The 12,043-nt window shown below is 41.1% G+C and overlaps 1 non-coding gene across 1 annotated transcript; it reads right to left on the reverse strand.

Annotated features, from left to right (window-relative positions):
* Positions 1-275: 275 nt before the first annotated feature.
* On the reverse strand, positions 276-348 carry TRNAH-GUG. Its single transcript has one exon. It is a non-coding gene; the product is annotated as a tRNA-His (tRNA).
* Positions 349-12,043: the final 11,695 nt, after the last annotated feature.

Below are 12,043 nucleotides of genomic sequence, written 5' to 3' on the forward strand. Positions count from 1 at the left end.
TCAGTCTACTCTTTCACTTTCATCAAGAGGCTCTTTAGTTCTTCTTCACTTTCTGCCATAAGGATGGTGTCATCTGCATATCTGAGGTTATTGGTATCTCTCCCAGCAATCTTGATTCCAGCTTGTGCTTCCTCCAGCCCAGCATTTCTCATGATGTACTCTGCATATACCAACTCTTTGTGACCCCGTGGACTGTAGCCCACCAGGCTCCTCTGTCCATGGGATTCTCCAGGCAAGAATACTGGAGTGGGTTGCCATTTCCTTCTTCAGGGGATCTTCCCGACTCAGGGATCGAACCTGGGTCTCCTGCATCACAGGCAGACGCTTTACCCTCTGAGCCACCAGGGAAGCCCTAAATAAGCACAGTGACAATATACAGCTTTGATGTACTCCTTTCCCAATTTGGAACCACTCTGTTGTTCCATGTCTAGTTCTAACTGTTGCTTCCTGACCTGCATACAGATTTCTCAAGAGGCAGGTCAGATGGCCTGGTATTCCCATCTCTTTCAGAATTTTCCACATTTTATTGTGATCCACACAGTCAAAGGTTTTTGGCATAGTCAATAAAGCAGAAATAGATATTTTTCTGGAACTCTCTTGCTTTTTCCATGATCCAGCGGATGTTGGCAATTTGATCTCTGGTTCCTCTGCCTTTTCTAAAACCAGCTTGAACATCTGGAAGTTCATGGTTCATGTATTGCTGAAGCCTGGCTTGGAGAATTTTGAACATTACTTTACTAGCATGTGAGATGATTGTTCATACATAAACTATCATAAAATGTAATATGATTGTAGTTCCTTACACTTTCTTCACCTGATGTTTATGATGGCTATGTTTTATCATATGTGCCTATTATTACTTCTTCCCCAAACATTTTTTTCAGAATGTACATGTCTTTCTTGCAGAGCCACACTCATCAGATAATCTGTTAGCTTTACCCCCACCATGAAAGGGCTTCCCTGATTGCTCAGCTGATAAAGAATCCAGCTGCAATGCAGGAGACCTTGCTTTGATTCCTTGGTTGGGACGATCCCCTGGAGAAGGGATAGGCTACCCACTCCAGTATTCATGGGTTTCCCTGGTGACTCAGAGGGTAAAGAATCTGCCTGCAATGAGGGAGACCTATTTCAATCCCTGGGTTAGGAAGATCCCCTGGAGGAGGGCATAGCAACCCACTCTAGTATTCTTGCCTAGAGAATCCCCATGAGCAAAAGAACCTGGCAGCCTACAATCCATGGGGTGGCAAAGAGTTGGACACCACTGAGCGACTAAGCGTAGTGCAGCAGCACCATGCAAACAACTCTTTTGGAGTCTTTCATCCCACTCCTCCAATCTGGGCTGGTTGCCTCTAGGCTGTTGAAGAACTGCTCACCAAGAAACCACTCCTTCCAAATTCCCTCTCCTCTCTCATTGTTTAGCTTCTTCTTTTTTGTATCTTGTGACTTCTTTTGTTTCAATTTAATTTTCTTAGCTTTGGCTGTGCTGAGTCTTCATTGCTGCGAACGGGGGCTACTCTCTAGCTGTGGTGCTCCAGCTTCTCATTTTGGTGGCTTCTCTTGCTGCAGAGCACAGGCTCTAGGGTGCACTAGCTTCAGTAGTTGTGGCACAAATACTGTATAGAGCACAGGCTCAATAGTTCTGGTCCGTAAGCTTAGTTGCTCCGCTATATGTAGGATCTTCCTGGATCAGCGATTGAACCTGGATCTCCTCAGTGGATTCTTTACTGCTGAGCCCCCAGAGAAGCCCTCTTGTGGCTTCATGGTTTGCTCCTTTCTTTGGCTGGAATTTACACTCTAATAGCTTTCTGGGAAACAATTCTTGAGAGAGATTTTACCTGAAGAGTACCTTGTATTTTAAGAATTCTTTATGCCTTGTTTGATAATGTAAATGGGAAAGAATTCTAAGCTGGAAAGTATTTCTTCCTCAGAATTTTGATGATATTTTCTATGCCTCTTCCCCTTATTTTTGCTTTTTAGATGTCTGATGGCATTCTTATTCCTGAATCTTTGTTGTGTCCTCTTTTTTTTTTTTTTCTATTTAAACTCTTATGATCTTTTTGTTTCTGGTATGCTAAATTTTATGATGAAGTGCTTGGTATTTTGGGGGTACTTCATGGGTCTTTTCAAATTATAGGTTTATTTTCTTCAATTCTGAGAAAATTTCTTTTATTATATCTTTTATAGCTTCCTCTCCACTATTTTTTGTTGATATTCTCTTTTTTGAAATTCCTATTTCAGATGACAAACTCCTCAAAAATATACTCTGATTTTCCTGTCTTTCCTCTACTTCCTATCAGTATTTTAAAAAGGGGGGGGGATTTTTGACTTAATCTTCCCAACCTTCTTATGAATTTTTAAAAACATTTTGTTTTTTTTCAAGAACTCTACCATTTTCTTTTTGAAATTCCCCTTAAGAGTGTCTTGTTGTATGAAGGTTATGCCTTTTCTTATTTATTTAAAGGTGTTAATTATTACTGTAATAATTGCTGTTTGGTTCCTATTCCCTGTATTATGTTTCCTCTGAATTCCTTAATTCTACTTTGTTTTTCTGCCTTTTTTTAAAAAAAAATAAATATGGCACTTACTTATCAAAGCTGAATGCTTCCCCATTCACACGTGGTCCTCTACTGCTGCATCTGCAAGTCTACAAATCACATTTCTCAGGCCCCTTTGCCAGCTGCTCTCCTCTTAGGTTCTGTCATTAAGAGGCATTTGTGAGATTTCGAAGTGAGAGGAAATGTGACATTTTCTGCTTTTGGCTTACATAGTAGCAGACATTATAGTTTCTGAAATTTACTAGTGATGTGTGGGTTGTGGTATGGCAACTATATACTCAGTTCAGTTCAGCTCAGTCGTGTCCGACTCTTTGCGACGCCATGAATCACAGCACGCCAGGCCTCCCTGTCCATCACCAATTCCCGGAGTTCACTCAGACTCACGTCCATCGAGTCACTGATGCCATCCAGCCATCTCATCCTCTGTTGTTCCCTTCTCCTCCTGCCCCCAATCCCTCCCAGCATCAGAGTCTTTTCCAATGAGTCAACTCTTCGCATGAGGCGGCCAAAGTACTGGAGTTTCAGCTTTAGCATCATTCCTTCCAAAGAAATCCCAGGGCTGATCTCCTTCAGAATGGACTGGTTGGATCTCCTTGCAGTCCAAGGGACTCTCAGGAGTCTTCTCCAACACCACAGTTCAAAAGCATCAATTCTTCAGCGCTCAGCCTTCTTCACAGTCCAACTCTCACATCCATACATGACCACAGGAAAAAGTGGTTCCTTAATCAGCAGTAGCTCCTCTGGCATTACCATTTCTCCATGGCTAGGGAGCTGGTCCATGCTTCAGGCTTCCTCCTTATGAAGAGAATGAAGGAAAGTGAAATGGTCATTGATTTGCTATTCATGAAGGTTAAATCCAAACACATCTCATTTTCAAGGAAATCATCTCCAGAGACGGTAAATGGGAAATCAATTCACCTTACCAATTCTGTACTCTCTTGACAGAATTGATGTAAACCTTGCTCTATCCTTTTTGAACAAGATGGATAAATTACATTAATATGCTGTATATTTTATGTGAACTGCTAGAGAGAGAATCTAAGGGAATGTGTTGGATTTGAAATAGATTGGTAACATCTATAGAAAACTTGTTTAAGACACAGCATTCTGCTTGGCAGCCTATGCTTCTCAGGAAAATGTTACATTTGAATTGGAAATAGGATTTGAGGCCATTTATTCCTCCATATATGAAAACACATTCAGTGTTTTCTATTCATAGTAGATTGTAAGCCTTTCAAAGGCCATGAAATCTTGCTTCAGTTACATTTGTCATCAGGTTCATTTGTACTTCTGTGTGCAGTTACCCAGGTAACATATTAGTATGTGTGTGCATGTGTATGTAACATTGTTAGTGCTGAACACTGTTGCCATATGGCTCACCAGAGTTTTTCCATGTTAATTACCTTTATGAGTCAATAAAGAGACAAAGATAAAGGCAGAAAAATTAGAGCTATGCATTTTTTTGGTGTGTGAGCATAACACAGTTCCCCCTGTGCCCCGCCCGTTGGTTAAGTTACAAAAGTTGGAAAACTCTTTTTAAAAAATATTTACATTTTGATTTTTTTATTTGAAAAATATTTATTTGGCTGCACCAAGTCTTAGTTGCGACATACAGGATCTTTGATCTTTCTTATGATATACAGGCTGTTTAGTTGCAACATGTGGGATCTAGTTCACTGATCAGGGTTCGAACCTAGGTCCCCTGCATTGGGAGCACAGAGTCTTAGCCACCAGCCCACCAGAGAAATTACCTGGAAAACTTTTAAAGAGACTCTGACCCACAGATTTTGAGTCAGAAGAGATTCCTGATCCAAGTCATTAGGACCATATACGTTAGACAAGAACTGCATTTTTCTTGACTGTATGTCTCAAAAAGCATGTTATTTAATAAATTGTCAGTCAGTTACTCTGGAGTGAGAATTGCACTTATTTGAGCTGGGCAATCAATGGCAATCAATATAAACTTCTATGTATGTGTTCGTAGGAATCTTTCATGTTCTTTTCTGTATTTGTGCAGACCTATGTATGGAAAATGGGCTTCCCTGGTGGCTCAGAGGTTAAAGCATTTGCCTGCAATGCGGGAGACCTGGGTTCTATCCCTGGGTTGGGAAGATCCCCTGGAGAAGGAAATGGCAACCCACTCCAGTATTCTTGCCTGGAGAACCCCATGGATGGAGGAGCCTGGTGGGCTAGAGTCCATGGGGTCACAAAGAGTTGGACACGACTGAATGACTTCACTCACTCACTCATGTATGGAAAATCTAATGTGCTCTATAAATCTCCCCCTTTGGCATAGAGAAAAAAATATTAGCTTGGGATTCAGAATTGGGATCTAGCTTCAGGTCAAAGATAATTCTTGTACATGAAAAACCGCCTAGGAGACTTAACCAGAAGAATGTTTATCCATTATATTATTTATAACAATGAAATTTGAAAAAAAGAATACACTGAGTTTCCAAGAGCTGGGAATTTTAAAACAGATTATGTTAAATTTACCTAACAGAATTTTTTCAGCCATTTAAAATACTGTTGTAGACTAATATTTACTGGCATAAAATTATATGTTCACATATAGATTTACTTGATAAAATGTTAATTCTTTTTGCCTATTTAACAGCTTTTACATTTTTATTTAATAAATTTCACATATTTAGCATTTTTCAGACAACTCATTAAAAAAATATTGTTTTTCACCCAAGCAATACTAAATAAATGTGCTTCCTCTCAACCCAGAGATTGAACCAAGTTCTCCTGCATTCCAGGCAGATTCTTTACTGTCTGAGCCACCAGGCAAGCACACAAGATGAAAAGTATGGTGGGATTGTTCCAAGATGGAGGAGGTTCATGACATTGTACAGGAGACAGGAGTCAAAACCATCCCTGGGAAAAAGAAATGCAAAAAAGCAAAACAACTGTCTGAGGAGGCCTTACAAATAGCTGTGAAAAGAAGGGAAGTGAAAAGCAAAGGAGAAAAGGAAAGATATACCCATTTGAATGCAGAGTTCCAAAGAATAGCAAGGAGAGATAAGAAAGCCTTCCTCAGCGAACAATGCAAAGAAATAGAGGAAAACAATAGAATGGGAAGACTAGAGATCTCTTCCAGAAAATTAGAGATACCAAGGAAACATTTCTTGCAAAGATGGGCTCAATAAAGGACGGAAATGGTAGGGACCTAACAGAAGCAGAAGATATTAAGAAGAGGTGGCAAGAATACACAGAAGAACTGTACAAAAAAGATCTTCACAACTCAGGTAATCATGATGGTGTGATCACTCACCTAAAGCCAGACATCCTGGAATGCGAAGTCAAGTGGACCTTAGAAAGCATCACTACGAACAAAGCTAGTGGAGGTGATGGAATTCCAGCAGAGCTTTTTCAAATCCTGAAAGATGATGCTGTGAAAGTGCTGCACTCAATATGCCAGCAAATTTGGAAAACTCAGCAGTGGCCACAGGACTGGAAAAGGTCAGTTTTCATTCCAATCCCAAAGAAAGGCAATGCCAAAGAAAGCTCAAACTACCGCACAATTGCACTCATCTCACACACTAGCAAAGTAATGCTCAAAATTCTCCAAGCCAGGCTTCAGCAATACATGAACTGTGAACTTCCAGATGTTCAAGCTGGTTTTAGAAAAGGCAGAGGAAGCAGAGACCAAATTGCTTTTTGCATCAAAAAAGTTCCAGAAAAACATCTATTTCTGCTTGATTGAATATGCCAAAGCTTTTCACTGTGTGGATCACAATAAACTGTAGAAAATTCTGAAAGAGATGGGAATACCAGACCATTTGACCTGCCTTTTGAGAAACCTGTATGCAGGTCAGGAAGCAACAGTGAGAACTGGACATGGAACAACAGACTGGTTCCAAATAGGAAAAGGAGGACGTCAAGGCTGTATATTGTCATCTTGCTTATTTAACTTATATGCAGAGTACATCATGGGAAACACTGGGCTGGATGAAGCACAAGCTGGAATCAAGATTGCTGGGAGAAATATCAATAACCTCAGATATGCAGATGACACCAGCCTTATGGCAGAAACTGAAGAAGAACTAAAGAGCCTCTTGATGAAAGAGGACAGTGAAAACATTGGCTTAAAGCTCAACATTCAGAAAACTAAGATCATGGCATCTAGTCCCATTATTTCATGGCAAATAGATGGGGAAACAGTGGAAAGAGTGGCTGACTTTATTTTTCTGGGCTCCAAAATCACTGCAGATGGTGATTGCAGCAATGAAACTAAAAGGCACTTACTCCTTGGAAGGAAAGTTATGACCAAATACATAGCATATTGAAAAGCAGAGACATTACTTTGCTAACAAGGGTCCATCTAGTCAAGGCTATGGTTTTTCCAGTGGTCATGAATGGATGTGAGAGTTAGACTATAAAGAAAGCTGAACACCAAAGAATTGATGCTTTTGAACTGTGGTGTTGGAGAAGACTCTTGCGAGTCCCTTGGACTGCAAGGAGATCCAACCAGTCCATCCTAAAGGAGATCAGTCCTGGGTGTTCATTGGAAGGACTGATGTTGAAGCTGAAACTCCAGTACTTTGGCCACCTGATGCGAAGAGTTGACTCATTTGAAAAGACCCTGATGCTGGGAAAGATTGAGGGCAGGAGGAGAAGGGGACAACAGAGGATGAGGTGGTTGGATGGCATCACCGACTTGATGAACATGGGTTTGGGTGGACTCTGGGAGTTGGTGATGGACAGGGAGGCCTTGTGTGCTGCAGTTTGTGGGGTTGCAAAGAGTCGGACATGACTGAGCGACTAAACTGAACTGAACTGATACCACAATTGTCCCCAGTGATTATGGTGTTAGTTGGTGGATGCTTTTATTCTTATTATATCCAACTGCTTCTCCCTGCCCTATTCTTTCCTTCTTTCTTCTTTTATTTGCTTAAGAGATAATATTTGGAAAGATAATCTAATGTTCTTCCCTATGCTGTTCTTCCCCTGCCTCCATAGATTTTGTACCTCTGTATCAGCTTGATGTGTTATGAAATTCACCTTCATGCCGTGGGGATAGGTAGACACAGTGTTGATCTTAACTTTTATTTTTGAAATTAAGCCCCTGTGAAGACATAAGTCTCATGCATAAAGACTGGGTAGCATCTGGCTAGACTTGGACAGGGCAGAAGAGATTCAGAAGGAAAGTGTGAAGGTCTGAGATGGACCATGTTCTAGAATTTGGAGAGAGGAGGAGAGTGACAGAATCTTCATTTCATTTGGGGATTTGTGAGCAGGAAAGGACTTCTTTCAGAGGAATTAAAATGTGCAGGTAGACAGAGTCACCTCAAAATGACAGTAGCTGTGATGATGCTAGCTGCTGATTTAGGGCTCTTCGCATTTGGATGAGGAACAAAAGGAGGGAGAAGATGAAAGATCAGGATAGGGCTGGTTTCTTCCTAGACTCAGAGATTTCTGTCTTAACCATAGAGTAGTCAGGTTTTGGGTCAATAAGATACTTTGATTATGTGCAGAATATTATCATCTCCAAATAACAATAACCAACATTACAATAACAGAGGTAGATTTTCTGGAATTTGCCTGGCTTCGGAATGCATTTATAGTTGTTCTCAAGCTACTTTACAAATAAATGGAAATCAGTTTTGAAAGTTCAGGGGTTCACAAGGCTTCGTTTCTATTAAAACCTAATCTGAACAAATTATACCAATCTAGTTCCACATGAGGTTGAAATGTGACTTCATTTCTAACCTGCCAAATTACTTAATTTTAAAAATAGCATTGCACAAATAAAGTATCTCTTTATGCCTGTAGTAATGAACTCTGTCCTACTATTTATATCTATTAAAAAAATTACAACTCAAGGGTAAAAAATCTGCAAATATGTATTGATCTCACTTCTCATGTTGTTTTACCTCCATTTTTCTTAGAGTTTATTCTGCATAAGTGAGTGAGTGAAAGTCATTCAGTGATGTCGGACTCTTTGTGACCCCATGGACTATACAGTCTATGGAATTCTCCAGGCCAGAATACTGCAGTGGGTAGCCATTCCCTTTTCCAGGGGATCTTCCCAATTGAGGGAGCGAACCCAGGTCTCCCACATTGCAGGCAGATTCCCTACCAGCTGAGCCACGGGGAAAGCCCTTATTCTGCATATTCAGCCCCTAACTCTGCACCCTAGGTGCTGACCCTCTTTTCCAGGTCATGAGCATCTACCTTGCTGCTTGATTCTTGGTTCCCTTCTTTGTCCTTGCCTAACTCTGCCTCTCATTAACATCTGGCCCTGTTACTCATGCCCTTCTTCTTGACTTCCCCCGCTCTTTTAGTTTCTCCACCATTCAGTTCAGTTCATTTGCTCAGTCGTGTCTGACTCTTTGCGACCCCATGGACCGCAGCATGCCAGGCTTCCCTGTCCATCACCAACTCCTAGAGCCTGCTCAAATTTATGTCCATTGAGTTGGTGATGCCATCCAACCATCTCATCTTCTGTTGTCCCCTTCTCCTCTTGCCTTCAATCTTTCTCAGCATCAGGGTCTTTCCCAAGGAGTCAGTTCTTTGCATCAGGTGGCCAAAGTGTTGTAGTTTCAGCTTCAGCATCAGTCTTTCCAATGAATATTCAGGACTGATTTCCTTTAGGATTGACTGGTTTGATCTCCTTGCAGTCCAAGGGACTCTCAAGAGTTTTCTCCAACACCTCAGTTCAAAAGCATCAGTTCTTCAGCACTCAGCTTTCTTTATACTCCAACTCTCACATCCACACATGATTACTGGAAAAATCACAGCTTTGACTAGATGGACCTTTGTCAGCAAAGTAATATTTCTGCTTTTTAATATGCTGTCTAGGTTTGTCATAGCTTTTCTGCCAAGGAGCAAGGATATTTTAATTTCATGGCTGTATTTACCACCTGCAGTGATTTTGGAGTCCCCCAAAATCAAAGTCTCTCACTGTTTCCATTGTTTCCCCATCTATTTGCCATGAAATGATGGGACTGTATGCCATGATCTTGGTTTTCTGAATGTTGAGTTTTAAGCCAACTTTTTTGCTCTCCTCTTTCACTTTCATCAAGAGGCTCTTTAGTTCCTCTTCTCTTTCTGCCATAAAGGTGGTGTTAGCTGCGTATCTGAGGTTATTGATATTTCTCCCGGCAGTCTTGATTCCAGCTGTGCTTCATCCAGCCTGGCATTTCACATGATGTACTCTGCATATAAGTTAAATAAGCAGAGTGACAATATACAGCCTTGATGTACTCCTTTCCCAGTTTGGAACCAGTCTGTTGTTCCTTGTCTTGTTCTAACTGTTGCTTCTTGTCTTGCATACAGACCTCTCAGGAGGCAGGTCAGGTGGTCTGGTATCCCCATCTCTTTCAGAATTTTCCATAGTTTGTTATGATCTACACAGTCAAAGGCTTTGATGTAATCATAAAGCAGAATTTCTGCAGTTTTCTTGCTTTTTCGATGATCCAACAAATGTTGGCAATTCTATCTTTTGTCTGCTTTTTCTCAATTCACCTTGAACATCTGGAAGTTCATGGTTCATGTACTGTTGAAGCCTGGCTTGGAGAATTTTGAGCATTACTTTGCTAGCGTGTGAGATGAAAGGGATTGTGTGGTAGTTTGAGCATTCTTTGGCATTGCCTTTCTTTGGGATTGGAATGAAAACTGACCTTTTCCAATCCTGTGGCCACTGCTGAGTTTTCCAAATTTGCTGGCATATTGAGTGCAGCACTTTCACAGCATCATCTTTCAGGATTTGATATAGCTCCGCTGGAATTCCATCACCTCCACTAGCTTTGTTTGTAGTGATCCTTCCTAAGGCCCACTTGACTTCACATTCCAGCATGTCTGGCTTTAGGTGAGTGATCACACCATCATGGTTATCTCGGCCATTAAGATCTTTTTTTGTATAGTTCTTCTGTGTATCCTTGCCATCTCTTCTTAATATCTTCTGCTTCTATTAGGTCCCTACCATTTCTGTCCTTTATTGTGCCCATCTTTGCATGAAATTTTCCCTTGCTATCTATAATTTTCTTGATGAGATCTCTAGTCTTTCTCATTCTATTCTCCACCATGGTTTCTTGGATTTTCTTCCTTTCTCTTTTAATCTTTCTTAAGAGGTCTTCTTTTTCCTTTTCCCACTCATTAAATAGTGGATAGTGGTAATCTTTTGTCTTATGTCTTTAGTTTTTTTTTTTTTTTTGTCATTCATTCTCATATTCTTCCTGAGAGATCTCATTTATTTTTAAACCTTTGTTTGTTACTTCTGTGCTGATTATTCTTTTATCTGCATCTTTGGTACAACTTTTTCTTTTGAGCTCCACATCTGTGTCTGACTGCTCATTGGACATCTCCACAAGCACATCCTGTAATCTCTCAAACTTGACCTGGACAGAACTGAACCTCCTTCTCCATAAGCCTGTTTGTTATATGCGTCTCTGTCAGTGGCTGGTATCCAGACCAAGCTAGAGCCCTGGATATTCCCTTTAACTCCTTCCTTCCCTTCCTTTCATCCCCATCTGTATTAGTCTGCCTAAGTTGCTGTACCAAAATACCACAGTAAGGTTCTGGGTGGTGTAAACAACAGAAATTTATTCTCTCAAAATTTTTTAGGCTGGGAAGTCTAAGATCAAGGCGCTGCCAGATTTTGTTTTTGGTGAGAACATTCCTCCTGGCTTGCAGATGGCTGCCTTTTCACTGTGCACTCATATGGGAGTGGGGAGACAGAGAAACATACAGAGAGACAGAGAGGCAGAGAAAACTCTCTCTGGTGTCTCTTCTTATAAAGACATTAATCTCATCAGATCAGGTCATCCTTATGACCCCATTTAACCTTAATTAGATCCTTAGAGGCTCTGTCTCCAAATCTAGGCACACTGGGAATTGGGGCTTCAACATGAATTGGGGGAAACACAAATATTTGGTCAGTAACACCATCCATCAGTCACCAAGGTTTTTCGATTCTTCCTAATAAACAGTGTTTAAAACAACTACTTCTTAACTCCTGTGGTAATTTAATTCTGGACACCATTTTCTTTCACCCTATTGACCTCCTTCTTACTTGTCTCCCTGCTTCTAGTCTACCTGGGTCCCATCCAGTCCTTATGCTGCCCATTCTCAAGTGCAAACCTGATCATGTCACTCCTCTCTTGAATCTTTTCTGTGTCCCTCCATTACTGTCACGATGAAACTCAGAACTCCTAATTGCTCGCCAGGCCCTTTGTGAACTGGACCTTGCCTGGCACCCTAGTCTTACTACTTCCCACTTTGTGTTCGATATTCCAGACTTAAAACAGTCACAGTCCCCCCAGGACCATGCTTCCCCGCCTGCCCTCTTGTCTTTCCCCCCAGGCCTTTGCCTGTCATTCTCTCTGCTCTCCTCCTTTCCTCTCTCCTTCCTTGTCTCTTTCCCAGCAGTTCCAGAGTCCAGTCAGTGTTCTTTCATCTCTCAGGTTTCAGCATCGACAGCACTTTCTCTGGAAGGCTTTTCCCATCCTCTGCAGCTGGGTTGGTGTCCTTCATCCTTAGGT

This window comes from Oryx dammah, unplaced genomic scaffold (assembly GCF_014754425.2).
Source record: "Oryx dammah isolate SB20612 unplaced genomic scaffold, SCBI_Odam_1.1 HiC_scaffold_1, whole genome shotgun sequence".
Taxonomy (NCBI): domain Eukaryota; kingdom Metazoa; phylum Chordata; class Mammalia; order Artiodactyla; family Bovidae; genus Oryx; species Oryx dammah.